At 38.5% G+C, this 24897-nt stretch overlaps 2 protein-coding genes across 8 annotated transcripts in view; one reads left to right on the top strand and one right to left on the bottom strand.

The window, feature by feature from the left end:
• The window catches only part of ZNF260 (zinc finger protein 260), a 76924-nt gene extending 72472 nt beyond the window's left edge, over positions 1–4452 (bottom strand). The window contains exons 1-2 of one of the 5 annotated variants that reach the window (XM_047836829.1): positions 3576–4452; positions 2797–2856 (exon numbers count right to left, since the gene is read on the bottom strand). The gene's annotated coding sequence lies outside the window, so the exon portion shown is untranslated. The remainder of the gene's footprint in view (positions 1–2796; positions 2857–3575) is intronic. The other 4 variants (XM_047836822.1, XM_047836823.1, XM_047836824.1 and 1 more) reach the window with 4 other exon arrangements.
• Positions 1–24897, top strand: part of ZNF382 (zinc finger protein 382) — a 121895-nt gene that overhangs the window by 53541 nt on the left and 43457 nt on the right. The window lies entirely within an intron of this gene.

The raw sequence follows: 24897 nt of genomic DNA, 5'->3' as shown, positions 1-24897 counted from the left end.
ACCATATGATTTTACTCATATATGGAATTTAGGAAACAAAACAGATGAAGATATGGGAAGGGGGGAAAAAAGAAAGAGAGGGAAGCAAACCATAACAGATTCTTGATAGAGAACAAACTGAGGGTTGATGGAGGGAGGGAGGTGGGGGATGGGCTAGATGGGTGATGAGTATTAAGGAGGGCACTTGTTATGATGAGCACTGGGTGTTGTATGTAAGTGATGAGTCACTAAATTCTACTCCTGAAACCATTATTACACTATGTTAACTAAGTAGGATTAAAATTTTTTTTCCATTTCATTTATTTTAGAGAGAGAGAGTGGGAGACAGGACGCACATGAGTGGGTGAGAAGGAAGAGGGAAAGAGAGTGAGAGAGAATCTCAAGCTGACTCCACGCTCAGTGAAGAGCCCAACACAGTGTATGATCCCACAACTTTGGGATCATGACCTAAGCCGAAATCAAGAGTCTGACATTCAACCAACTGAGCCACCCAGGCACCCCTTAACTAACTAGAATTTAAATAAAAATGAGGGAGCACTTGGGTGGCTCAGTCAATATAGCGCCTGACTCTTGGTTTCAGCTTAGGTTATGATCACATGGGTTCACGGGCTTGAGACCTGTGTCAGGCACCATGGTGACAGCAGGGAGCCTGCTTGGGATTCTTTCTCTCTCCCTCTCTCTCCGCCCTTCCCCTGCTCGAGTGTGTGCGCACACGCTCTCTCTCCCAAAATAAATAAACTTAAAAAAAAGAAAGAAATACATATAAATAAACAATTTGGAAAAAGAAAACTAAGTTCTATTCTAGGACATTAGCAAATCTGATTTTCAAAGATTCCTTTTAAATCTCATCAAAATTAATTTTATATCTTTTTTAAAAAAATTTTTTTACACTTATTTTTGAGAGACAGAGTGAGACAAAGCGAGAGTGGGGGAGGCACAGATAGAGAGGGAGACACAGAATCCGAAGCAGGCTCCAGGCTCCGAGCTGTCAGCACAGAGCCTGACGTGGGGCTCGAACCCACAAACCGTGAGATAATGACCTGAGCCAAAGTCAGACACTTAACCGACTGAGCCACCCAGGTGCCCCAATTTTATGTCTTTATTGTTCTTGATTTTTAGAAAATTTATGGTAGATACTTAGACTCTTTACATAACCATAATTTCATTTGTTTCCTGAGGATTTGATAAATGCAAGGCTGTTATTAAGTGTTCTAGGGCTGTGCCCAGATTAATATATCCAATCCTCATAAAAAACCCATAAGGCATTGATATCATTATCTACATTTTACAACATAAAATTGTAAAACATAAAGATTAATAACTATTGACCTCCTTGAAATGTAGCTAGAGTGAACAAGGAACTGAAATTTTGTTTTAATTGTTAAAGATTTTTTTTTAATGTTTACTTATTTTTGAGGGAGAGAGAGAGAGAGAGAGAGAGAGAGAACAGGGGGAGGGGCACAGAGAGAGAGGGAGACACAGAACTGGAAGCAGGCTCCAGGTCTGAGCTGTCAGCACAAAGCCTGACACAGGGCTCTAACTCACGAACCATAAGATCATGACCTGAGCCGAAGTTGCACGCTTAACTGACTGAGCCACCTAGGCGCCCCTGTTTTAATTTTTTATTTTTTTTTTTTTGGTATTTAATTAATTAATTAATTTATTTTTTGTATTTATATTTGTATATATACAAAATATATTTTGTATTTTTGTGCTCCTCCCAAAAGGTGCCCTCCTAAATACCCATCACCCACCCTCCCCCCCGCCCCCCCCATCAACCCTCAGTTTGTTCTCAGTTTTTAAGAGTCTCTTCTGCTTTGGCTGTCTCCCACTCTAACCTCTTTTTTTTTTTTCCTTCCCCTCCCCCATGGGTTTCTGTTAAGTTTCTCAGGATCCACATAAGGAAATACATTTCACCATAACCACTGAAAATTTAGCATCCAAACTGAAAAGTGCTATAACAATATGTATCAGATTTTGAAAACTCAGTATGAAGATAGGAATGTAAAATATTTCCATTTATTTATATTATTACATGTTGAAATAATATTTTAGATATATTGGTTAACGGATATTATACTTAATTTCAGCTGTTTCCTTTTACTTTCTAAACTGTGTACAAAAGAAATTTTTAAATTACACAAGTGGCTTGCATTATATTACCTTTAGATTCAAATACCGTTATATTATGCAGCCTCTCACAGTATGTGGTCTGAAAAAGTCATACTGCCAAATCTCAAGACTTACTTCTCACCACTCCAAGAGATTGGATTCTCAGGAAAAACTCCCTGCCCTTGTTCACACAGACCTCTCTTCACAAACTCCAATCATATTCCTACTCCCAAAATGTCTTACTGACTAAAATCAATGAAACCATTTCCTACCTTCCTTTGTTTGAAAATCAAGTCTGTGAATAAAATCAAAGGTGTCTGGTGTGTTATTCTACCTAACCACCAGTCTCTTCCTTGACAAAACACACTCTAAAGTCCTTAGTTTTTCCTCGAAGAGTTCAACTAGTTCTATTTCTGTACCATCTTTAGGAAAGAAAAGAGCACATGAGGAAACTGAATAATTACCAATATGTATGTGAATATTAATTGGGAAGGAAAAGAAAAGCACTGGAAAAGAAGGGGACCCATCCCTATGGTCCTGTTATTAACTGGGAAGGGGCAACCACCTAGGGATCAGGTAAATGGATGGGTCACAATTAGGTCATACAATCTAGAAGGAAAGCAAATATTTTATGTTCTGTAAAGCAAATATATATGACAGAACAAAAAGTAAACACGAACTGACCTTGAACGCGCTGTTAAGTAGCAACACTCTCCTCTACTTCAGGAGGCTTCTCTTGCAGAACTACAAGACCAAGAAGGGACCCTTGAGGTTCTGGACAGGCTAAACAACACACTGTCCACCATCAGACATGACCCATGACCCACCACAAATATATCTAGATGGAATAAGAGATAAATAGAATACTGCTGACTTTTAACAGTGTCACACTTAAAGGCCATACCTATAAACAGCGCTGGAATCTAAGTTCACAGCAGTTTCTAGGGGGCACACTGTGGTTCTGAAAGCAATGACTTCCCCTCTGATGTCTATTTCTTTATAGATAGATCAAACTGGCTCTAAGATGTAAGAACAGAGGAGAATCCAGGGAAACACTTCCAAGTAACCATGGAACCTACAGTGGACCCTGGGTGGGCAACACTCACTTCTCCAATATCCCCTCTGTGTGAAGCACTCCTACAGGTTTACTGGGGAAATTTTAAAAAATCCTACCCACTGCGTTCAAACTTACAGTCGGTTACAACCCAGCTGTCACAGGATCACTCGGTCACAGTATCAGACACCTTTCGTCACCGTAGACTGTGTACTGACAGTCCCACTAGCCTTATCGTATACCAGTCTGGGCACTCCAGGGCCTGTCACACACACTCTCACTCACACGCATGCAGGCGTGTGCACTAACAGTTCACAACGAACTTGTCACAGACAATAACGCCCGAAACCACCGTCGTGCGAGGTTTACGCAAACACTGGGACAAGGCTCCTGGCTCCATCTGCCTTACCCGCGCCCCGGGAGCTTAGGACCTCCATACCGCGAGCTCCTCCCGCAACCCGACCTGGATCACCTTAACTCATCAGGCAAAACCCAATAACCACGAAGATACCGGAAGCGGAACCAAAAGTCGAAGTCCATTCGTGGCCCTGGGGCTTGTGGGAAACGTAGTCCAACACTAAAAAAAATGTTCTGGTTTTGGAGCGCGGCAGAGTACAACCGTCGCGAATTTCACGTCACGCCTCCGAAACTCCTGAGAGTTTCGGATGGGCTGATCTTTCGTCCTCCGCGGAAGGTTGCCGCTGGTGGTTCTTAAAACATGAAAGAGCCGGGTGATGGTTTCGTGGGAGCGAGAGGTCTTTGCATGAACTAGAGCCCAAGCCGAGAAAGTAATCGGAAACCTGGGCAGGGAGGAAAGTAAAGGGAAGCGGAAGCCTGCCAGAGGCGGGGCAAGGAGGAAAACGGAGGCTGCCTGAGTCTGGGAAGACCGGGAGAGAACCGGAAACCCTAACCCTGGAGCGTTGAGGGAATCGGATCCAGGTTGAGGAGGGCCCGGGAGGCAATCGAATCCGTGCTGAGGGATGTCAGGCCGAGAAGGGCTGAGGAGGGTACTGCAGTTCGGGCGGGAAGGCTGAGGTGAGAAACGGGAGCCGGTGCCTGTCGAGGTTTCTCTTCACTCAGGCCTGTGTGTGCGGGACCCCGTGGTCGTGAACCAGAGATGACGAGTTTTGTCAGTTTTTGCCCCTTGAGAAAGCCCCAGCACCCAGAATGGCGTCTGGCATATAGCAGACGCTGGGTATGTGTATGCCTGCCCTGGTGTGTATTTTATACCATCGCTGCCAGGAAGTTCTCTCGTGTCCTTTTCCAGTCTCACAGCATAGACAGCCAAAGTTCTTTTTTTTTTTTTTTTTTAAGTTTGTTTTTGAGAGAGAGAGAGAGCGCGCGCGCGCGCGAGCGGCGTAGGGGCAGAGAGAAAGAGGAGACACAGAATCCTTAGCAGGCTCCAGGCTCTGAGCTGTCAAGACAGAGCCCCACGGGGGGGGGGGTCGAATTCACAAACCATGAGATCATGACCTGAGGCGAATTGGGAGGCTTCACCTAGATGCCCCCGCAATAGTTCTGATATACATGCCCACATTTTAGTTCTGTCAGTTCTGCAATTCTCTTTTTCACATCCTAGTTTTGTAAGGTTTATTAATGTGTAGTTCATTCTTTTCATTTCTGAACAACATTCAATTGTGTGAATGTCACAATTTGTGTATGCATTTTTCTCTTGGTGAACATTTGTTGTATTTCCAGGTTTTACATATTATGTATAAAGCTGGCATGTTTCCATTTCTCCTGGGGTAGTACCTAGAAGAAAAAAAAGCTGTGTAATAATTCAGTTTATATTTAACTGTCTAAGAAGTTGATAAACCTTGCAGAATAATTAGTTGTTAGTGACTTGTGTTTGAGGCTCTATGTAACTGTGGAGTAAGTGGTTTTCGAGTTTGATTTGCTGTCTCGTATGGAATTATGAGATGGACTTAGCGGAGTTATGAATGTGATGTAAGATCCTATGGGATTGTGGCTTTGTGAAGTGGGTGAGACATAGGAGACCCAATGAGTATATACCAACTCTTATTTATCGTGATTTTGTGTACTTACTCCACGCCATGGTGACTATTAAATTAGATCACTATGTAAATGGTATTGACTACTGAGAAACACTATGTATCTAGTAAGGTATGTGTCATTTTGATTCTGCTTATGGAATTATGACTGTTTCTAATCAAGTAAAATAGCAGTATAGAGATATCCAAAGGAAATGAAAGCAGGATATCAAAGAAATCTGCATTCCCATATTCACTGTAGCATTCTTCACAATAGCCAAGACATGGAATCAACCAAAGTGTCCATTGATGGATGAATGAATAAAGAAAAAGTGGTGTATATATACACAATGGAGTATTTATTCAGCCTTTAAAATGAAGTAAATCTGGGGAGGATGGATGGCTCCATCAGTTAAGCGACCGACTTCAGCCCAGGTCATGGTCTCAGTTTGTGGGTTGGAGCCCTGCATTGGGCTGTATGCTGACAGCTGGGTGCTTGGAGTCTGCTTCGCATTCTGTGTCTCCCTCTCTCTGCCCCTCCCCAACTTGTGCTCTGTCTCTCTCTCTGTCTCTCAAAAATAAATAAACGTTAAAAAAAATTTTTTTAATGAAGTAAATCCTACCATTTGTGACCACCTGGATGGACCCTGAGGGCATATGCTAAGTGTCTTCTCTGGAAAGACAAATATTGTATGATCTCTCTTACATGCAGAATCTTTTTTTAAAAAAAGTCATTGAAATAGTAGAATGGTGGTTGCCATGGGGTTACGAGGGTAGGAGAAATGGAGAGATGTTGGTCAAAGGATACAAAAGATAAGTTCTGGAGAATCTAAGGTACAGTGTGGTGACTACAATGAACAATACTGTGTATTATGTACTTCAAAGTTGTTAAGAGATTAGATCTTAAATGTTATCACCACAAAACCAAAAAAGATAATTATATGAGAGGATGGAGGTGTTAACTAACTTTATGGTGACAATCATTTCATAGTGTATACACACGTATCACATCATAACATGGTATACATTAAACTTACACATTATTTTTATAAAAAATAATTGGTAAGTAGGAGGTAAAATTACAGGTGATAGGATTATATACCTGGAATGCCATATTAACTAATTCTAATGTGTTGAAATGACCAGGATTCAATAGGTAGCACACAAGAAAAATACTTCTTTTTTTTTTTTTTAATTTTTTTTTTCAACGTTTATTTATTTTTGGGACAGAGAGAGACAGAGCATGAACGGGGGAGGGGCAGAGAGAGAGGGAGACCCAGAATCGGAAACAGGCTCCAGGCTCTGAGCCATCAGCCCAGAGCCTGACGCGGGGCTCGAACTCACGGACCGCGAGATCGTGACCTGGCTGAGGTCGGACGCTTAACCGACTGCGCCACCCAGGCGCCCCAAGAAAAATACTTCTTATCTCTGTACTTCTTTTAACAGATTCGAGGGATTTCTCCCTCCCCCGCCCCGTTCCTAGATGAAATCATGGGTGATTTAGTAACTTTTCAGACATTCTGAGTCAAGGAAAAGTATCTGAAATACTCATTACAAAGTCAGTCTTATTCTCTAATAAAAATATTTACTATAAAAATCAATATTTGAAAGTTCATATAAAGGAAAATTTTTTTTCCATATGACTGGAGCCTATAGCGTAGAAAACTACATAATCAGTTTCTCCTCTATTACTCAAACCTTTATTATTGAGTAGTTAATATTTAACAATGATTTTTTTTAATGTGGAGGATGTTTATTTTTTTAATGTTTATTTATTTTTGAGAAAGAGAGGGAGAACAAGCAGGGAAGGGGCAGAGAGAGGTGGGTACAGAGGATCCGAAACAGGCTCTGTGCTCATAGCAGAGAGCCCAATGTGGGGCTCAAACTCATGAACCGGGAGATCATCACCTGAGCTAAAGTTGCACACTTAACCGATTTAGCAACCCAGGTGCCTCTAACATAATGATTTTTTTTTTTAATGTTTATGTATTTATTTTGAGAGAGTGTGGGAGAGGGGCAGAGAGGAGAAAAGTGAGAATTCCAAGTAGTCTCCATGCTGTCAGTGCAGAGCCAAATGTGGGGTTTGAACTCACGAACCATGAGATCATGACCTGAGCTGAAATCAAGAGTCCAATGCACTTAACCGACTGAGCCACCCAGGCAACCCCTAACATAATGATTCTTAATACTTAATAGTAAATGTTTACTGCTGAACTAGGCAGATTTAACCAAGTTATTATGGAAACATTTAAGGGAAGTGGGATTTTACATGGCTACTTTTGCCTCTCTTCTCTCTCCCTTTTCACTTTCCTAACAAAGTATCCAAAAGAAAAAAGGTCCTCTCTTGCAAATCTTAAAGAAATACCTCAGGTGAGATGTTGTTTCTTCTCTCTTTTCTGAAATATTCTTTTCCCTTCTAGCATTTATGAGCATTTTCCTATCTTGAAACTTCCTGGAGATAGTATTCCCTTTCAAGAAACTGGTCATTTCCTTTTATTCTCACCAGATAAACCTCTGCCTTCTCCAAGTTCTTCTAATTTTAAATACTGTTCACTTATTGAGTATTTCACTCAGCATCTTCTTTCTCATGCCCACAAACACACATTCTCTTGAATTAAGTAACTATATATTCCTTGAATGAACCAATCTTACCTAGACAGTGATTTGATGTCTAAGTAGTGAGTGTGTAGGAGAGCCCATACAAGGGAAAGACTTCATCATGTCCACAGACCTTGGTTTTTCAGTAAAGGTGGAGGTAAAATCAGATTACAATATTAATATATGCATTATTATTATTATATTTTATTAATATGTATCGCTAATTATTGTATTAATATGTATTATTATTGTGTACATATTAATACATGTATTAATAATATATTAATATATGGTGAGAAGGGAGGTCCCATATCACAGTGTCCTTCTTCCTCTCCAGCTCACCCTTCTGGATCATGTTTCTCCTCTCCCATGTAGTCATATGCCAGGAATGCCTTGTCCCGTTTATATGCCTCCACTCTATAATAGGCACCAAAAGTATAGAAGTAACCTAGGGTTGAAAGAGCAGATGGGAAAGCCTGCTTTCTATACACAAAGCACTGGAGAAGAGAAAGGACAAGAGGAGCGGGTCCATGATGACAAGAGCCTACGGATAGAATAGACCTTGAATCTCAGTAAAAGAAGGAATAGTGTCCGAAGCCTTCCTTTGGACATAAATTCAATACTATCCACCCTTTTCTTTCATAGACTCACTGGAGAATTTCTAAAGGATGTACATTGGCAAGAAGTAAGTTAAACCTGGAAAGACTGAATGAGATAAAATCGGTAACTGTTGGAAAATGTAAGCATATACTAAACAATAATTATTAATTTTAATGGCATTTCAAAACAAATTAGACTAAAATCACCAGATAACAATAGAAAAAAAGTACTTAAAGCATTCTAAAGTGTTTCTGGAGATGTCCACTAATTACAAATCAAAGATACAAGTTAAAAATTTAAGGGTACCCGGGGCGCCTGGGTGGCGCAGTCGGTTAAGCGTCCGACTTCAGCCAGGTCACGATCTCGCGGTCCGTGAGTTTGAGCCCCACGTCGGGCTCTGGGCTGATGGCTCAGAGCCTGGAGCCTGTTTCCGATTCTGTGTCTCCCTCTCTCTCTGCCCCTCCCCTGTTCATGCTCTGTTTCTCTCTGTCCCAAAAATAAATAAATGTTGAAAAAAAAAATTTTTTTTTTTAAATTTAAGGGTACCCTATAAAAGAAATAGGATAGTTTTTAATCCAGTAGAAAAGGGGAATAAAGAAAACATGATCCAACAGAAATCAAAGTGTAGCATAAGAAGTATAAGCTTGATTAAAAAGAAACTGGGGAGATGGGATATGGAGCTAAAAGGAGGCCTGGCAACAGCTCTTGGAAGATAAAGACTCAGTAGAATAGCATGTCACTTGTTGAGGCTAAAGTGCAGTGTCCTTGCCTTTCTTAGTCTGTGTATTTGGAAAAATAAACCCAAATGCTGACTGCAGAGAAGAAGATGAAAGAGAATTGGTTAAATATTCAGGCCTTTCACCTTCCACTCCCTGCCTTCCCATTACTGCCAGTTTGGAGGTTTATGGGGGCTAAAGGATGAATATGAAGTTTTTGTATAATTTGATGTAGAAATGGGCTACCTCCTGGCCAGCAGATATTCCCAGATTCAAGCTCATGTGGAGACAGTCAGTTACAGGATAATGTTCATGAGTTCTGGGGTCAAACAGATCTAGATTCCAGTCTCCACGTGCACCATTTTTAGTTGTATCCCTATTTTTATTTTAATATCACTGAGACTCATTCTCTTCAGATAAACTATGAAGATAGACATGCCAGTGCTCTGCCTACCATGTCTAAACGAAGGGATATTTACAAAGTATACAAAGGAGTTTATAAAGAATATAAAGTGCTTGTAATGTAGTCATTCAGTAAATTAGTGTTTTTCCACTTGTATGTCACAAAACTAAAATTAAAAATAGCTGGAAAACTGTATAGCATAAGGCAACTATGCACACCCAAAGAGATTAATATGAATTCCTGCTAATTGATTAACTACTTTTAATCACATTGACATACCCCCTTTGTTTATTCTTTAGCAGTGGCAACATGGGAGGTTGAGTTTTTGTGGGTAGTGAGAGCCTGGATCCTCACTGGATCCATCACTGGATATGATGGTTAATAATACACAGCTCAGTTCCCAACTGCGTCAGTAACTATGGATCTGTAAACAACATCTTACATTTACCCTGTGTCTTCTGAGTATCAGTATATATGGTTTCTTAATTTACATGCCACATTGTTTAGGATGCTCAGATGTTCATCATGAGGCAGAAGAGGTAACAGTGAGAAATTAGGCAAAGACAGGATTGTGCAAGATGGAAAGTGAAATGTCATCCTGATTGCAAACATTATATGCTCTGCATTACATTGTGTCTTAACAAAGTTATCTTCTGCAGGGGCACCTTGGGTGGCTCCATTGGTTAAGCATCTGACTCTTGGTTTCAGCTCAGGTCATGATCTCACGGTTCATGAGATGGAGCCCCATGTTGGGCTCTGAGCTGACAGCACTGATACTGCTTGGGATTTTCTCTGCCCCTCCCCCCCACTCACACATGTGCATGTGCTCTTTCTCTCAAAATAAGCATTTATTTATTAGTTATTTTTAAATGTTTATTTTTGAGGCGGGGGGGGAGGGGGACACAGAATCCGAAGCAGGCTCCAGGCTCTGGGCTGTCAGTGCAGAGCTCTATGTGGGGCTTGAACCCACAAACTGACATCGTCTGATCTGAAGTCAGACGCTTAACTGACTGTGCCACCCAGGTGCCCCCAAATAAATAAACATTTTTAAAAATTATCTTGTGCACTTTCCATTTCCTTATATTTTGAGCTTTCCAGTCCTGTTTTGTATTACAATGCAAACAAGTTAATGTCTTAGCCTAAGAAGGGAGACCCACCTAATGAACAGTAGTAAAAAATAATCTTAGAAAAATAGGAAGGCCATGTCCTCCCTCTCCCTGTGGAGCTGCAGAGGAATTAATACCATTCTTTGTCATAAAATTTATTTCAAAGAAACTGATATAATAAAGTGTTAAATTGAGAACATTAAATGAATATTAGCCTCGCTCTCCTGTCCCTTACTTTCTAAATCTGTAAACCTATTAGTTATTTATTTCATTATTTGCTGCCCAGGTAATAATGTTTAAACTGTCATCTGTGTTTTATTGAAAGCCATAAATAGTTAAAATATTTTTATGTTAAGGGAATTCTGTTTACTTTCTTTATGCATAAAGGTATAATAAAATCCCAGGACCTTTAGCCAACAGCGAAATGGAAAGCAAAATAATAAGATACTACACACAAGGATGTGCTAGAATCAAATATAAAGGTAATGAGTATTGGCAAGGACATGGGGAAATCAAAACTCATACACAACTAGACAATATAAAATGGTGCAGTTACTGTGGAAAAGAATCTGGCAGTTCCTCAAATGGGTAAACATAGATCCACAATTCCACCCCCGTGTATATAATCAAGAGAAACGAAAATATATGTCCACATAAAACATGTACGTATGTTCACAGCAGCATTATTCATAACAGCCAAAACATGGAAACAACCCAAATATCCATCAACTGATGAATGGATAAACAAAATGTGCCATACCCATACAAGGTAACATTATTCAACAATAAAAAGAAATGAAAAGGATACGTGCTATAACTTGAATCTTCAAAACTTTATGGTAAATAAAAGAAACTAGTCACAAAGTACCGCATGTTGTATAATTCCTTTTACAGGAGATATCCAGGAAAGGTAAATATGTAGACAAATGAATTAATGTTTGCTTAGTGCTGGAGCATATTAAGGGGTACTTAACTAATAAGGTCAGTTGATATTTTTCATACCTATGTATACAGTATATACAAATTTTATATGAAAAAGCCCTAAAATACAGTAAAATAATGAGAGGTTGCAAAGTATTCATGAGACCAAACATTCAAAACTATTTCCCCTTCTCTTGCTCTCTTTTTCCCACCAACTAGGAGTGACAGTACCTAGAGCTGCAATAGGTCAGCCCTTCTATATTCCCGGTTTGCCTATCCCTCCCTCTTTAATTTCCACATTGAGGCAGGAAAGAAAGTGATGCAATATACAACAGATATTCTATCATAAAGCCCAAATGAATGTTGTACTTTTAAACAAGTTTTAAACCATGAAGCCAAACAGTAGTTTACCAGAATCAAACCTTGTATCCTTTTTACTTTTAAAAAACATCTTTATTTATTTTTTTCTTTTTTGGTCCATTTACACCCCTAAGTGGTCTTTGTAGCCATGGAATATCTCAAGCCCTACTTCTATCTTTTCTTGAGGATATCCTTCTCCTCTGACATTTTCCTAAGCAGATGAATGCAGAAATAACAATATATTATCTAAAATGTCTTATTTGCCAACAGAAAATTTATAAGACATGCAAAGAAACTACAGAATATGACTCCTGCTTTGGCAAAAAGAAAAAGAGACTGCCTAATAGAGCAACCAGATGTCAGATTTAATAGACAAAGACTTCAAAGAAGCCATTATAAATATATTCAAAGAACAAAAGGGAATCATGATTAAAGAAATAGTGGCAATGCTACATCAAGTAAGGTGTGGCAATAAAGATAGAAAAAAAATTTTGAGTAGGCTCCATCCCAATGTGGGGTGTGAATTCACAACCTTGAGATCAAGAGTCACATGCTGTACCAACTAAGCCAGCCAAGTACCGCAAAGATAGAAAATGGAAATCCTAGAATTGAAAATTTCATTAGAAGGGTTCAAAAGATTTGAATTAGCAGAAGAAAGAATTAGCAAACTTGAAGATAGGTCATTAGTGAGTATACAGGTTGAAGCACAGAAAAAATAATAAGGAAAAATGAACAGAGAAATGTGGGGCACTAGTGAAGTGCACCATTATATGCATAACGGGAATACCAGAATGAACAGAGAGGTTTCGGAAAAAAAGCATTAAAAAAACTTCAAAACTTCCCAAATTTATTGACAATAATAATGAGAGTTTAGCTAAGCTATTATTATTAGCTATTATTTACTATTATCATTAGCTAAACTAATATTGCTGCTTTGGCATACATTTCGTTTGGTTAAGTGTCTTGCCAAAATCTTCAACTGACACTAACCCCCTCATATAAGCACATACCCTAGGTAGCAGCCTGCAGAGTCACAGCAAATGAAAGTTCCTGATATGATTTCCCAACAGCCTTCTGATCAAGTCTCCTCAGGCTACCAGCATCTGTATGTGCCCCTTAGATAAGACTCCTGTGGGAGTCTTACTAAAATACTATTCTTTTGGTTTGTATTGACCAATCCAGCCCCAGCCCAGGAACCATAAAGCACTCCACTGTAATAAAGCCATGTGCCCCATGTTGTACTTTCTCTGTCTGCACTCTGCCTTGACCTTCCCATCTGGCCTCTTGTGTACTTCCTCCAAGACATGTAATGCACTTCTCTATTTCAATTTCTCCTGTGTTCTGTTGTTGAACCATGACTCCCCATCCAGCAGTCTGTGCTCCAGTAAACAAATGTTCATTTAATAGTCATCATAATTTATGTGTCCACGAAGTTCGACAAATTCAAAGTAGTAGAAACACAAAGGAATCCACCAACATATCAGGGTAAAAATGCTGAAAACAAAGCAAAGAAAACGTCTTTAAAGCACCAAGAGAAAAAGAACTCATCACTTAAAAGGGAGCCCCAACTAGATTAATGGCTGACTTCACATCAGAAACAATGGAGGCCAGAAGGGAGTGGGGAGACAAATTCCAAGTCCTGAAAGACAAATGCCTTTTAACCAAGAATCCTACACCCAGCCAGAGTGGCTTTAAAAAATGAAAGCTAGGGGCACCTGGGTGGCCCAGTCAGTTGAGTATTTAGCTCAGGTCATGATCTCAGTTCGTGAGTTCAAGCCCCGCATTGGGCTCTGTGCTGACAGCTCAGGGCCTGGAGCCTGCTTCACATTCTGTGTCTCCCTCTCTCTGTCCCTCCCCTGCTTGTGCTCTTGCTCTCTCTCTTTCTCTCTCTCTCTCTCAAAAGTAAATAAAAATTAAAAGGGTTTTTTTTTTTAATGAAGGCTAAATAAAGCCTTGTTTATTCCAAGATAAACAACTGAGAGGCTTTGTCACCAGCTTTAAGAGATTACTAATTTCTTCAAGCTGAAAGCAAATGACCCCTAATTGTAATTTTGATATACATTAAAAACAGCACCTGTAAAAGTAACTATGTAATTATAAAATACAATACAAATGCACATTTTTCTACTTTGTTGTCTTATGTTAAAAGCATTTCTATAAAACATGTAAATAATGTGTTAGAAAAATAATATAAAATGTTAATATGTAATATTACTATACTGGTAACAGCACAAAAGAACAAAAGAGGTGGGAGGAAACAATGCTGCTGTAGTAGGGAGATAAGGAAATGAGCCGAGATGGTTACTCAAAACCACAGGAACAAATAAGAACCAGAATAATAAGAAAATACAACAAAATCTATAAATCTATACATATTCTATTAGCTTTAAAACACAATTATAGAAAGTAATGATCATAGCAAGGTATTGTAGAGTTGTAACACAGATGTAGTATGTAGAGATATAGACACAGATGTAGTAAAACAGTAATACATCAAAAATGGAGAAAAGAGAATAAACCCATAGGGAGTCTAACATTTCTGTCTTATTGGATTTAAGTTAGCATAAATCTGAAACTGCTTCTGATAAGCTCCAGAACAAGATTTATGTAATCAAAAACTAAATAACTAGGGGCGCCTGCGTGACTCAGTCGGTTGAGCGTCCAACTTCGGCTCAGGTCATGATTTCATGGTTCGTGAGTTCGAGCCCCACGTCCGGCTCTGTGATGACAGCTCAGAGCCTGGAGCCTACTTCAGATTCTGTGTGTCCTTCTCTCTCTGCCCCTCCCCACTCATGCTCTGTCTCTCTCTCTCTCTCTCTCTCTCTCTGTCAAAAATAAACATTAAAAAAATTTTTTTAATAAAAAAAAAACTAAATAAAACAATATAGCAAGAAGTCACTGGATACATTAAAATATTAGAAAGTATTCACTTAAAGGATGTGGTAAATTAGAAATAGAGGAAGAAAAAGGACATAATAGACATAGAAACCAAATGTACAATAGCAGACAAGAATCCAACCTTGTTACCACTATTCATCTAACTGGGGAGCTTTTTAAAAAGAGAAGAAACAGCAGCAGACACACTCCTGCTGGCCTGGAAAAAAAAAAATCATACAACCATGTTGTGAGCTATGGTTGGGGCTATGTGGCTAGTACTTCAGGGTGGCCTCTAGGAGATGAAAATGACACTGAGTCAACAGCCAGCAAGAAAATGGGAACTTAGGGCACCTGGATGACTCAGTTAAGCTTCTGACTCCTGATCTCAGCTCAGGTCATGATCTCACAGTTTGTGAGATCGAGCCCCATGTTGGGCTCTGTGCTGACAGTGCAGTGCCTGCTTGGGAATCTCTCTGTCCCTCTCTTTCTGCCCCTACCCTGTACATGCTCTCTCAAAATAAATAAATTTTAAAAAAAAAACATAATTTTAAAATGGGACCTCAGTCACACACCTGAAGGGAACTGAATTGTGCCAACAACCCAAGTGAGATTGGAAGAGAATCTCTACCTCCAGATGAAATCACAGCCCCAACAAGCACTGGTTTTCAGCCTTCTGAGAACCCATATATATATATACTATCCCCAGACTTCTGACAGACTGAAACAAAAATGAGTATTATCAAGATAAATTTGTGGTAATTTCTTGTGCAGCAGTAGAAAATAAATACATTATCCAATCATTGAACTATTGGCCATCCTTGTCAGAAAGGTGGATCACAAACGGTTCACATTCACTTGGGATGGAGATTTTGCGTCTAAAAAAATTTTTTTAATGTTTATTTATTTTTGAGAGAGAGAGACAGCTCAAGAGGGAGAGGGGCAGAGAGAGAGGGAGACACAGAATCTGAAGCAGGTTGCAGGCTCTGAGCTATCAGCACAGAGCCCGACATGGGGCTCGAACCCACAAACTATGAGATCATGACTTGAGGCAAAGTTGGATGCTTAACCAACTGAGCCACCCAGGTGCCCCTGGATATTACACATTTTTATTCTGGCTCTACAACTAAGTTATTTTAGCTTCCTTCTGTCATATTTCAAAGAGATCTGGACCAGTTGGACATCCCACAGACTACATACTGGTCCACTACATGACTGAAATCATCCTAATCAGACTGGTTTAGCAAAAGATAGTAACCAGATTGGAGGGTTTGGTAAAACACAACAAAACAGATGAATATTATGAAGATTAAAATGTCACCACAGCAGTGATAATATTGGGGTTATAGTGGTTTGAGGCATTCCAGAATATTCCCTCTGAAATAATGGATACAGTATTGCATCTTGCACTTCCCACCATCAAGAAGCATTAATGACTGGTTGGCCTCTTTGGATTTTAGATGTGGCAGATTCCACAACCAAGGAAACTCCACAATAGGAAACATGCAATGTAGACCTCTCTGGTTCTGGAGCATGCCATGCCATCTTCAGAGAAGAACTATAAAACTTTTGAAAACATTAAGAAACAGCAAACATGACCATGATCCACCAGCTTCTTAATGAAATTGTTAGTCCTCAACAAAAACTAGTATCATCTATGGACAGATTCTTTACTTTTTCTTCACAATTGGCTGCCTTTTCTTTTTCTTGCCTGATTGCTCTAGCTAGAACTTCTTTTTTTTTTTTTTTTTTTTTTTTTTTGCTCTAGCTAGAACTTCTAATACTGTGCTGAATAGAAAGGTCAAAAATGGGCATCTTAATATTCCTCCTGATCTTACAAGGAAAGCTTTCAGTCTTTCACTATTGAATATGATGTTAGCAGCAGGCTTTTCATATAATGGTCCTTACCATGTTGAGGAAGTTTCCTTCTGCTTTTAATTTAATTACGGTTTTGTTTTGTTTTTTAACCATGAAAGGGTGTTGAATTTTGCCATATGCTTTCTCTGCATCAAATGAGGTAATCCTGTATTTTCCCACATTCTATCATGTGGTATATTATATTTGGTTTTCACATAATGAACAATCCTTGTATCTTATGAATAAAAACCACCTGTTCATTGTGTACAATCCTTTTAATATCCTGCCAAATTTGATTTGCTAGTATTTTTATGACAGATTTTACAATATTCCTAAGTATATCACTCTATAGTTTTCCTTTTTTGTACTGTCTTTGCCCTGGCTCTTTGACAAATCAAGGTAATGCTGGCTTCATCAAATGAACTAGGAAGTATTTCCTCCTTGATTTTTCTGAAAGAGTTTGAAAAGGACTAGTGTGAACTCTTCTTTGGTAGAATTCACCAGTGAAGCCATTTGGTCCTAAGCTTTTCTTTTCTTTTTTTTTTTAAATTTTTTTTTCAACGTTTATTTATTTTTGGGACAGAGAGAGACAGAGCATGAACGGGGGAGGGGCAGAGAGAGAGGGAGACACAGAATCGGAAGCAGGCTCCAGGCTCTGAGCCATCAGCCCAGAGCCTGACGCGGGGCTCCAACTCACGGACCACAAGATCGTGACCTGGCTGAAGTCGGATGCTTAACCGACTGCGCCACCCAGGCGCCCCGGTCCTAAGCTTTTCTTTTTTGAAAAGTTTTTGATTACTGATTCAATCTCCTTGCTGGTTATAGTGCTATTCATATTTTCTATTTCTTCATGAGTCCTATTTGGTGGGTTGGGTGTTTCTAGGATTTTGTCCATTATATCTAGGTGATCTAATTTGGTGTTATACAACTGTTTATAGCATTCTATTACAATAGTATTTATTTTTGTAAAATCAATAGTAATGTTCCACTTTCTATTGTTTTTAGTAATTTGAGTAGCATCTTTTTCTTAGTCAATATAATGGTTTTGGGGGCACCTGCATGGCTCAGTTGGTTAAGCATCCAACTCTTCTTGATTTCAGCTCAGGTCATCATCTCATGGTTCCTGGGTTTGAGCCCCGTGTTGGGCTCTGTGCTGACAGTGGGGAGCCTGCTTGGGGTTCCCTGTCTCCCTCTCTCTCTGTCCCTCCCCACTCCTCTCTCTCAAAAATAAAATAAACACCATATATGTATATTGTTTTCCTATTTCTATTTCATTTATCTTTGCTCTAATCTTTATTATTTCCTTCCTTCTGCTATTTTGGGTTTAGTTTGTTCTTTTTCTGGTTCCTTAAGGTGTTAAAGTTAAGTTGGTGATTTGAGATCTTTAAAAAAATTGTTTTAATGTTTATTTATTTTTGAGAGATAGCGCACAAGCAGGGGATGGGTGGAGAGAGAGGGAGACACAGAATCCAAAGCAGCCTCCAGGCTGTGAGCTGTCAGCACGGACCCCAATGTGGGGCTCAAACTCACAGACTGTGAGATCATGACCTGAGCTGAAATTGGACGCTCAACCAACTGAGCCACCCAGGTGCCCCTGAGATCTTTTCAATGTATGTGTATATTTCCCATTGTATGCTTTGTTATAGTAATAATTTTATATAATTATTAGAAATGAAATATAATTATAAATAATTATATATATTACAATTTGGAGTATCCCGTTTTTATTTTCTTACATCCCAAAGTATTTTCTAATTTCCCTTGTGATTTCTTCCTTGACCCATTGGTTGTTTAAGACTGAGTTAATTTTTATATATTTGTGAATTTTCAAACTTTCCCTTTGTTACTGATTTCTAGTTTCTTTCTGTTGTATGATTACAAACTTTAAAAATGTATTAAGACTTAATGTGGCCTAATATATGGTCTATCTTGGAGGCTGTTTAATATGCACTGGAGAAAAATGTGTAATATCCTGTGGCAGGTAGAGTGTTCTGTATGTCTGTTAGGTCTAATATACTGTTACCAAAATTCTGTTTCTTTATTAATCATCTGTGTGATTGTTCTCTCCATGAGTGGAAGTGGATATTGACGTCTCCAATTATTATTACAGAAAGCTCTATTTCTCTTCAGCTCTCTCAGTGTTTCTGTCACATATTATGGGGCTTTGTTGTTTGGTGCATATAGATTTATGTTTGTTATATTTTCTTAATTTACTCTTTTATCAATATATAATGAAATTCTTGTCTTTTAACAATTCTTTTTTTTATTTTTTTGAGAGAGAGCAAGAAGGCACAAGTGAGCAAGGGACAGAGAGAGAGAAGAGGAGCTCTCCAGAAGCAGGGTTCGAGCTCATCTGAAGCAGGGTTCGTGCTCACCTGAAGCGGGGCTTGAGCTCACCCAAAGCAGGGCTCAAGCTCACCCTATGCGGGACTTGAACTCACGAGCCATGAGATCATGACCTGAGCCAAAGTCAGATACCTAACCAACTGAGCCACCCAGATGCCTATCTTATAACAATTCTTAAATTAAAATGTATTTTGATTGATTTAGTAAAGGAACACCTTCTACCTTTTACTATTTGCATGGAATGTCTTTTTCTGTCTTTCATTTTTAACTTATTTGTGTCTTTTTTCTTTTTATTATTGTAAAATATGCATAAAAGTTACCTTTTCTACATTTCTAAGGAGTAACTGACAAATATAATTATATATACTTAGGAGTGTACAATGTGATGATTTGATATGCATATACATTATAGGATGATTATGAATATAACACATCCATCACCTCACATAGTTAATATAGTTAACTCTAAAATTTACCATTTTAAGTGTATAATTGTAACATTAAATACATTCACATTTTTGTACAACCACCATCCATGTCAAAAACTCAAGAAAATCCATACCCATTTAACAAGAACTCCCCATTCCTCTCTCCCTCAATCCCTAACAACTATCATTCTATTTTCTATATCTATGAATTTGACTACTCTAAACACCTCATATAAGAGACATACAATATTTGTCCTTTTGTGACTGGCTTATTTCACTTAGTATAATGTCTTCAATAATACTCCACTATTTACCACATTAGTAAAAAATGTGTATAAACATTCTTAGTGGACTCTTGAGTTGCTTCAACTGTTTCACTACTGTCAAGAATGCTTTACAAACGTGGGTATACAAATATGTTTGTGTCCCTGCTTTCAGTTCTTTTCAGTATATAATCAGAAGTGGAATTACTAGATCAGGTGGTAATTCTGTGTTTAACTTTTTGAGGAAATGTCAAATGTCAGTTTTTCCCAGTGGCTGCACCATTTTATGTTTCCTCCAGCAATGCTTCCAATTTCTCTGCATCCTAATCAACACTCATTTTGTTTTGCCTTAAAAAAAAATCATTCTAATGGGTGTGAAGTGGTATCTCAGTCTGGTTTTCACTTACATTTTTTTTTTAATGTTTATTTATTTTTGAGAGAGACAAAGACAGAATGCGAATGGGTTAGGGGCAGAGAGAGAGGGAGACACAGAATCCGAAGCAGGCTCCAGGCTCCGAGCTGTCAGCACAGAGCCCGATGGGGGGCTCAAACTTACGAGCTGTGAGATCATGACCTGAGCTGAAGTCGGATGCTTACCGACTGAGCCACCCAGGCGCCCCAGAAATTTTACTTCTTATGACATATCTGGACAATTAAGAACACTCTTAAAACAAAGGGAAAATAGGAAATCTCAGTAAAGAAACATGATATTAAAGAAAGAACTAAATGGATATTTTAGAACTGAAAAATACAATAACCAAAATTTAAAACTCACCAAATGGGCTCAATAGCCAAATGGAGATTATAGAGGAGAGAATCCAGCAAACTTGAAGGTGGAGCAATAGAAATGATCTGATCTGAACAGAGATAAAAAGCTGTTTTCTGTTGTTTTATTTTTAATGAAATGGGAGGTGGGGGCGGTGTGGTAGATAAAAATCAGACATCCATGTCATTGGATTCCTGGAAGGAGAAGAGAAAGTGCAGGGCTGAAAAACAGATGAAGAAATAATGGATAAAAACTTCTAAGTTTGGTGAAAGACCTAGGATTCAATCAGTTAAAGAAACCCAAACAAATACACCCAAAGGAATCCAACACTCTACGATTTTGAAACTTCTATCTATGTGAAGTTCTAACTACTAATTTCCAGAGAAAATTAAATATGTCCTACTTAATGAAGATAAATGTGTCCTGTGTAACAACTGAAGAATCAGAATACAGAAAATGCATTTAAGTAAAGTTACAAATCTATAGGTAAAGAAGGAATAGATAAAAAGAAAAAAAGATATAAATAGTAATCATGAAGAGACATTCCAGAAACAGGTTTATACGGCTAGCATATTCCACAAGTTGACCAGAACATACTATTATAAACTGGAAAGCAATTTTGCAATATCTGATAAAGTTGAATGTATCTATTCCCTATGACCAGGTACCGCTACTTCTATGTAAAGAATGGCAACAAGGAGGGGCACCTGGGTGGCTTAGTCAGTTAAGTGTCCAACTCTTGGTTTTGGCTCAGGTCATGGATCTCATGGTTTGTGAGATTGAGCCCCATGTCAGGCTTCACACTGACAGCGTGGAGCCTGCTTGGGATTCTCTGCCCCTCCCCTGCTCACTCTTGCTCTCTCAAAAAGAAAGTAAAATTTTGAAAATAATTCTGTTCTTATTTTCCCTATCTGAAAAAGATAGGGAATGTTGTTGTAAAAGCCTTAGCGGTGCCTGGGTGGCTTGGTCAGTTAAGTGGCTGACTTCAGTTCAGGTCATGATATCACAGTTCATGAGTTCAATCCCTACATCAGGCTCTGTGCTGACAGCTGGGAGCCTGGAGCCTGCTTCCGATTCTGTGTCTCCCTCCCTCTTTGCCCCTCCCCCATTTTCTCCCCCACCCCCCCACTCAAAAATAACTAAACATTAAAAAAATTTTTAAGGGGCACCTGGGTGGCTCAGTTGGTTGGGCATTCAACTTCAGCTCAGGTCATGATCTCACGGTTCATGGGTTCAAGAGCCATAACAGGCTCTGTGCTGACAGCCCAGAGCCTGGAGCCTACTCCGGGTTCTGTGTCTCCCTCTCTCTCTGCCCCTCCCCTGCTCATGCCCTGTCTCTCTCTCCTTCAAAAATAAACATTAAAAAATTTTTTTTAGATTTTAAGCCTTGATACATTTCTTATGTTTTCTCAACATGTAAGTTCTGATTGTCATTAATGTGTGAATCAAATCTTACTATTAAGCAAATTTCTATATATTTCACAGAGTGTCTCATCAGGAAACCTTTTATGATATACTCAAAAGTATCTTCCATAGGTAAAGGACTTCCTACATTCCATAAATTCATGAGACTCATCACCAATATGAACTCTAAATTCTCTAAAGCTCTTCCTACGTTATTTACATTCATGTAGTTTCTCAACAGTGAATTCTTTAATTATCTCTAAAATTTCTACTAAACCCAAAAGCCCTGCATATTACTTAATTAATAGTTTTTCTAACTAGCTGTAAATATACTTTTGTAGTTTTAGAAAACAGTCATCTTGCTAATAAATGCTTTGTGGAAGTGAAATGCCTATTAGAGGATGATGCTCTTCCAGCCTGTTGTGCATGTGTGTGTATGTGTGTGTGTGTGTGTGTGTGTGTGTGTGTGTGTGTATATATATATAATAATCTCTTTTAACTGAGATATAATTCATGTAACCATAAAATTTACTCCCTTTAAGTGTAAAATTCAGTAATTTTTAGTATATTCACAAAGTTGTGCAATCACTACCACCAATTCCAGAACATTTTCATTACCCCAGGAAAAAACACTATCAACATTAATAGTCTTCCCATTCTTCCCTCTCCCCAGCCCCTTATCACCACTAATCTACTTTCTTTTTTTTTATTTATTCAATTTTAGTTAGTTAATATATAGTCCAATATTGGTTTCAGGAGTAGAATTCGGTGATTCATCATTTACATACACCACCCAGTGCTCATACAACTACTGATATACTTTCTGTCTCTGTGGTTTTACCTCTTCTGAACACTTTATATAAATGAAATCATGCAATATTTGGCCTTTGTGTCTGGCTTCTTTAAATTAGGGTAATATTTTCAAGGTTCATCTATGTTTTAGCATGAATCAGTACTTTATTTCTTTTTTTAATAGCTGAATAATACTCCATTTTATGGATATACAACATTTAAACTTCAGACACTTACTAAGTTTCATAACAGCAGGAATTTTCAGATTCCTATGTTCCTATATTCCATCCCTATGTTTTACAATCATAGATTTTCTCACTAGAATGAATTCTCTCATCACGAACAAAGTTTGAACTATAATCAATGATGTTCTCATATTCCTTATCCCATAGAATATCTCTAGTAAATTCCCTGATGTGGAGTAAGAGACTTACGCTTTTTTATAATTGGTTCCATTTCCAGCCATTATTTCCATTTTAGCTAAGATCTCAGTCTTGAGACCTTGCCTAAATCGTGCTTTTATTTTGCCAATTATTTCTGGAATTGGGAATCCTCCAAGTCAAGATTTTCCTTCCATTACCTTGCATTGAGAGCCTTTTTTCCCCCTAAAAACGTCTTTGTCTCACATCTGCACTCCAAATCTGAAAGGACAGTAGAAGGGAAACAATGATTTTATTTTCCCTGTATCATAAAAACAAAATTATTACATGGAGGAAATAAATTGAAAATAATGAATATCAGCAGTCAATAGCTAACACGGTATTGGAAATTTGAAGAAAAGGAAGGAAACTCCGAGAATGAGAGGACTGTATATATGATAAAGAAGTTATGAAAAGGTAAAATGTTAAGTCCATGGTTCTGAAATTTAGGTGTTGATCACAATCAACTGGGAAAGTTGTTGCAAAGTGCTGATGTACAGTGACCAACCCAGATGGACTGAATCAGCATCTATAGGGTAGGTCCCAGGCATCTATATTTTTAATGTCTCTATTGGATTAATTCTGATGCAGATCAGGATTTGATAGTCCCTACTTACAATTTTTTTTAATGGCTTGTCTTTTTTCTTAGAATGAAATTCAAGTAATTTCTCATGGATAACAAGGCCCTACTTATAAGACATTTCATTCCACCCAATCCTCTTCCATACAATCCTTGTTTTGTTTTGTTTTTTCGTGTTTATTTTTATATTTGAGAGAGAGCGTGACTGGGGAGGGGCAGAGAGAGAGGGAGACAGAGGATCTGAAGGGGACTCTGTGCTGAGAGTGGAGCTTAATGGGGCTCAAGCAGGACTCAAACTCACAAACTGAGATCTTGACCTGAGCTGAAGTCAGACACTCAACTGACTGAGCCAGCCAGGCACCTAAATCCTCTTCCTTTTAGTTCCAAGATCATGCAGTATTTATCTCCTGTATCTATCTACCTCCCATCCATGGATGGGCTCATTATATTGTTTCCTCCATTCTCCATTTCATATGAGAATAAAAGTATATCCAAACTAGCAGAGCTAAAGCCAACCATTCTTATATTTCTTAGAAAAGTATCTCAAAGACTTTTCAGATATTATTCACAAGTATACCATACTATAAAGCTTATAAAATTTTGATCAGAAAGACCTGGACCTAGGCAGTTCAGTCAGCTGAGCATCCAACTTTTGATTTTGGTTTAAGTCATGATCCCAGGGTCAGGGGATCAAGCCGCATGTCGGGCTCCACACTGAGTGTAGAGCATGTTTGGGATTCTCTCTCTCTCTCTCTCTCTCTCTCTCTCTCTCTCTCTCTCTTTCCCTCTCTGCCGTTCTCCCCCTACTCACATGTTCACGCTCTCTCTAGAAAAAAAATTAAAATATAAAAATAAATTTTAAAAAGACTTGGAACTACAGTAGAGAATATGCTAACTCAATAATATGGAGAAAGATCTTCATGGGGACCAAAGTGCCATGGGTGCCATGGCTGTTCACTAGAGGATGGTAATAAAGGTTAGCAGATAGCCTAAAGAAAATCAAAAGTGGTGGATTAACCAAGTGGGACCAAGAATAATTTTTCCATTATTACTAAAGCAAGGTATATATAATAAAAGTAAAATAAAACAACATTATTTGGCTGCTTAATAAAATAGATTGATGAAAATTGAGGGAACCAAGACTTTGACTTGGAAATAAACAAGCAATCTACTAAATAAATCTTGTGTCAATTGTGGAAATATAATCCAAATAAAGAAAACTTCTAGAGGGAGGAAGATGGTGGTAGAGTAGGAGGAACCTAGGCTCTCCTCATCCCACAAATACTATTAGATAACTATCAAATCAT

Source organism: Prionailurus viverrinus, chromosome E2 (genome assembly GCF_022837055.1).
Source record: "Prionailurus viverrinus isolate Anna chromosome E2, UM_Priviv_1.0, whole genome shotgun sequence".
NCBI lineage: Eukaryota > Metazoa > Chordata > Mammalia > Carnivora > Felidae > Prionailurus > Prionailurus viverrinus.
This window is presented reverse-complemented; position numbering and strand designations above follow the sequence as displayed.